Genomic DNA, 5,849 nt, shown 5'->3' with positions numbered 1-5,849 from the left:
AGTTGGCAGAGAAGAAGTGCAACCTGCACTCACGCACTCCCTTGTACAGAGAAATGTAAGACACCTCTCACCCAGCCTTTGGCACAGGACACTTGCCGAAGAGAGTTCTGTTACTTCTAAAGACAGGATGAGGCCTCAGGACACCTGGAAGCAGGAGAAGGCAAAGCAGGGAATGGAAACCAGTGCAGGATCTGACCAACAAGGGTGAAACCCTGTTTAACTTGGACGCACCCTCTCAAGCGGACAGGAGACATGAGATTGAAGGTGATGTGCTGAGATTTACAAGAGTGCACAGCAGATGCTTGGCTGACAGTACTCAAAGAAACCAGCGCAAAATATCCCCACAGTTGATTCTGAGACCAAGATCCGTGATGCCAAATTACAGTTAGCAGGAGCATCGGTAAGTGAGGTATAGGGCTACGGTTGATGGCATACGCTGAACCTCAGGGATCTGGAGTGCGTTGTGGGATGTGGTGGGTCTAATCAAGAGAGCAAACCGAACAGTGTACCAATGATAAATCAACCACACTGGTCGCGCGGTTGAGATTACCGATATGTCCCATGGCCACACCCAGTGCATTGCAGGACCAGGGACCAATTGGGCATTTTTCCAATAGAGCACATGTGGGGCTGAATCAGAGCTATCGTGCATCTGGTCTGAGGGATCCAGGGGGCCTTGGGTTTGAAATCAGAATGAAAAGCCTTAGGATCTGCTATATTCATAACCTGGGCTGGGATTATGGTTTGGTTTGAGGCACAGGATGCGCAACATCTCTGTGGTGGCCTTCGTGCACCCGTGCCACAAGGATGATAGGACAAGGTAGAGTGGTCCAAGTCCACAGCGTGAGAAGAGGAAGCATTTCCTTCAGCACTATCTCCCAAAATCAGATGCTACATTTTGGATAGCACCGGCACTGTACGGCAGCGAGGACACCAAGGTCAGTCTGCGGGATCATTCCAGCAGGCCCTGATTTGTGACATCCATGGATGTGCTTCCACTGGTGTTTCAGTAGACAGAGAAGCTCTGGGAAGAACTGCTTTCATTGGGACATTCCCGTGGCACTACAAAGCACAAGCGCACTCTCAGTTTGCTGTTTTGGAAACACTCCAAAATGACATAGAGCAGAAGGCAGAGCTGAGAACCTTTAGAATCCTCATTTCCACAAAAGGCCATGTCCTGCGCACTTTCAGAATTGTGAGATAAGCGTAATCAAAATGAAGTTATGCTAATCGAAATAGTATGGGTTGTTCATCACAACAAATGCAACACCAGCAATTGGAGATATACCAGACAACACACACAGGAACAGAATATGGCATCAATGTCTAGGAGAAATTGTCCTCACAGAAATCCCTTGGAATTGCATAGAGACAAGAGTCTAAAATTTTCACTTAACATAGCCCTAAAAATCTACATTAGATACCTGATATTACCTGACGAGTAGAGATGAAGAAGTACAGTAAAAGAAATAGGAAGTACCATTTCCAGTTCCAAAGATATTGAAGGCCCAAAAGATAAGCTTTCAAAGAACTAGACTGCAACATGCTATGCAGTCCAAGTGTTGAAAATGGAGGTCAGGAAAACACTGAAGAACAAAAGGGTCTCAGAATCACAAAAGGCAGAATACCAGAAAAGGGGAAGGGAAAGTCGAAAGACGAGCCAAAAAATATCAGAAAACTCAGTGGATGTGATAATATCAGGGCTAAAATTCAGTCCTTAGCAGACTAGATAATGCAGAGGGACGCGTGAATGACTGTGAAGACAGGGGAACAGAAATCCCTCAGTCAGATTCGGACATAGGAAAGCAAGTGCAAAACAATGAAAATATTGCTGTTGTATCCTGGGTTAAGACAGGGCATGAAAGACTAGAATTCATAAGAGTCCCAGATGGAAAAGCAGGAGATAAAGAAATAAAATATGTCTGAAAATTTATCTGTAGAAATATCAGACTGAAACTTGTTGAAAGCCAAGAAAAAATCATCTATGCGAATTCAGGAATTACACAGCATCCAAAGGAGGTGGAATCCCAATAGACCTACAAGCAGCTGTATGATTCCAATCAACAAATTTCACGAATATCACAGTGATTTAAAATGCACCTGGAGGAAACAACATAGTCACAAGGGAACCTCCAGAGGGGTTTCAGCTTATAACTCGGCAGCAATATTGCAGGACAGGGAGGAGTGCCAGGACACAGACCATATTCTGAATGACCAAATGCTGCCACCTAGGGTAGCCTGTGCCACATGAACACCATTTCTAATAACGGTAGAGCTAGAGCAATCCACAGACCGGCAAATCATAAAAGAATTCAGCAGTTCAAAACTTCTTCTAAAAGGAAGGTTGAGAATACTCCCCGGAATAGAAAAGCAGCAAGATGAAATGGAAAGAAGAAAACCATTATTGGAAATGCAAGAAGAGCATGAGTGGCAAAGAAGAAACAAGAAGAAGGCAAGGAGGACATCAAAACCTTAAAGATTGGAGAGGGAAGCAGGAAATCATAGGTGATTGGAAGCACTCTCTTAAGTGAATCAGCTTATTTGACTCTCTGTTTGAAGCGAAAGGAGAGATGCATGTCCTGACGTGTTTGCAAAACAAGCGAGAAGCAGACCAACAAAGAATCAAACCAACAAACATGCACCAAAATGGTACGGTTGGCTGACATATACCATGGGAAACATGATTATTCAAAAGAAAATACTCAAGGTGATGTCAAGGATCATTCAGGACGCATCGACACAGTATTGCGGCTTGCATGTACTCAGCACACTTGTATTCGGAAATCAGAGGCGTGCACTCATATTCGTAAATATAGATTCATAAGAGCATATCGTGACCTCACCCAAATGCCGATTTGGAATCCAATGGATTCCTAGTCCGTGATGTAGTCTTGTATGTCTTCCAACAGGATGAAGGAATGCCATATTCTACGCTACGTAGAGAAGAATTGTAAGAAGCCTATAACAAAGGCAAGTAGCTCTGCCAAAGTGTATTAAGAGCAAAAGAGACAGACAGTAAAGTGCACATTGGGGTTGGTTTCATTTCTTGGAAATTCAGCCCCCATGAAACAAATAGATCCATGTCCTGAGAGTGTGGGTTTTTCAGCAGAAATCATGCGACGCATATGTATTCCGGTTGTACGGATATTATAGGAACATAAGTCTCCTTTACTGGGTCTCTGTGTACTGTGAACTCTTAGAAAGTTTAAAGACGTGTGAAACCTTCAACTGAAAAGGGACACACTTCTCTCCATTGGTACTGTGCATACAGATCTGAACAAAAGGAAAGAGGGAAGAAGAAAGGCCCATGGGACGCTAGTGGGCAGAACCACATTTACTTTAGGAACCTCTCGTCGGATGCAGCCCCTCCCCCAACACTGACAAGATGCAGCAGCCATTGGGGATGGCGGTTACCGGTTGGATTCCAGGTGGAATGTTGGTGTGTTCCACGAGGCTTGTTGTGGCTGTTGGATCCTAGGTAACCGGGCCGAGTTCTGTGGGTGGATCAGTGTGATGGAGGGGCTGCAGGCCTCTGTGGAGCTTGGCTTAGGTGTTTGGTCCGGGAAGCTGTGTAAGTTCGAGATACTTCTGCTGCCCAAAGACCTGAGTTCACAGGTCAGTTTCCAGAACCTGAAAGGGCAGACAGTGGAAGATCTGCCTGTCATCAGCTTACTGGTGAGGCTCCGAGGTACTTTCAGACTTGCCCAGTCCTGGTGAAGTCGACTTTAGGGGAGTCACGAAGAGAAGCTGGCCGAAAAGCTGGCTGCACGGATTGAGGAGAGATGCGAACACATGGATGAGAGATGTTCTGCTACAATGGAGAATACTGGCGTGGAGACAGCTGTAGAGGATACCAGGCTCAAAAGACATTCAGGAGACATATTGAACCTCGCTGATACTGGCAGAAACATACGGAGTGCCAACGTGGACTTGAGGAAGTTCCTCAATTCTCTTCTCCAAGAACGGGTCCAAGGTCCCTGACGTGTGCAAGAGAAGAGATGGCAGAGATGATCAAAACGCTCCTGTTCTTGGAAGAGGTCGTGAGAATCCACACGTCCCAAGGGGCCTTCCCAAGCCATTCAGACCAAAATTCACCAAGCCCAGGTAAGCCTTTTCCCAGGTTTGGGCCTAGCTAGCAAGCACTTGCCCTTCCCTCCCATCCACTCACGCATCCATTTTGAAGGTTCAGTACCTGAGCGGCAATGTAGCCATTAGGAGACGGGCAAGTCCCTCCTAGAATCAGAGTTCCTCCAGCTTCACACTCTGTGAACAACAGTGAACTACTTAAAGGTCAAATAGTCTCGGCTGAAATAGATAGGAATTGAATACTTAGCTCACACCTAGAAACGATGGCCTTCCGCTAGATTCAGCAAATGTTGTGTTTATGTCTTCCCTGGGGTGAAGGGAGTGTGGTAAGTGAGGGGAATCTTTGACTGAACTTGAATCTGTATTAGGCCTCAGTTTTTCAAGACAGTATAGGTAAATGGTAAAAGTCAGAAGGTGAACTGTACTGTAAAAGTCGCCAATGACATTAAAGACACAGCTTATGTGGATCGTCTTTCACTTGAGTCAAGACCCGGGGGCACTATATCATGTGGGTGCAGACTTGGTTGCGTTAAATGGCTTTACCCAACATGATCGGAAGATTAACTGTTCTCATCACTGATAGAAGAACACCTGGTTCTCCATAGACAAGCATAACTGCAGCAGGGTTCTCCTAGCTATAATGCCTCTAGGTGCTTTTGGATTCAAACCTAAATGTATATATTTGGTTTGTTTCCTCTTGTATTTTCCTAGAGAGGGATGTTACCCCTTGAAATGCCAACATTGGCCAGTAGGTGACAAATAGGACTAAAGGGCACCACATGCCCAAGTGAATCCAAGGTTGGGGGTTATTTCATATTTCCAATAGTTATTTCATGGTTCCTGTTGGTCTCGGAGGCTTCAACCGTAAAGAGCTGACATGACCCCTTTAACAGTTTGGACAGCTAGTTTGCATTCTATCTGTCTAGGTTTTCCGTAGAGCTGACAAAATGTTACCAAAATTGACAAGTCTGGCTTCTAGGTCGATTTAGTGTGTTTCAAAAAATAACTTCATTTTCGTATAACTCCCAAAACATGTAAATGAATTCTGTTAAAATTCTTAAAGTCTGCAAATGAGATATCAACACAATGTCAAAACAGGTATCTTTGGACAACCCCTCCCACCACGGCTGTATAGAAACAAAGAGCTAAGCAAATATCACATTTCTGTGAAATGTATCTGGATAGTGTTGATTCATCGATGCCCAGTTGGCAGAGAAGAAGTGCAACCTGCACTCACGCACTCCCTTGTACAGAGAAATGTAAGACACCTCTCACCCAGCCTTTGGCACAGGACACTTGCCGAAGAGAGTTCTGTTACTTCTAAAGACAGGATGAGGCCTCAGGACACCTGGAAGCAGGAGAAGGCAAAGCAGGGAATGGAAACCAGTGCAGGATCTGACCAACAAGGGTGAAACCCTGTTTAACTTGGACGCACCCTCTCAAGCGGACAGGAGACATGAGATTGAAGGTGATGTGCTGAGATTTACAAGAGTGCACAGCAGATGCTTGGCTGACAGTACTCAAAGAAACCAGCGCAAAATATCCCCACAGTTGATTCTGAGACCAAGATCCGTGATGCCAAATTACAGTTAGCAGGAGCATCGGTATGTGAGGTATAGGGCTACGGTTGATGGCATACGCTGAACCTCAGGGATCTGGAGTGCGTTGTGGGATGTGGTGGGTCTAATCAAGAGAGCAAACCGAACAGTGTACCAATGATAAATCAACCACACTGGTCGCGCGGTTGAGATTACCGATATGTC

The sequence above is a fragment of the Vicugna pacos genome, unplaced genomic scaffold, assembly GCF_048564905.1.
Source record: "Vicugna pacos unplaced genomic scaffold, VicPac4 scaffold_20, whole genome shotgun sequence".
NCBI classification, from domain to species: domain Eukaryota; kingdom Metazoa; phylum Chordata; class Mammalia; order Artiodactyla; family Camelidae; genus Vicugna; species Vicugna pacos.
Note: the sequence above shows the minus strand (reverse complement) of the source record.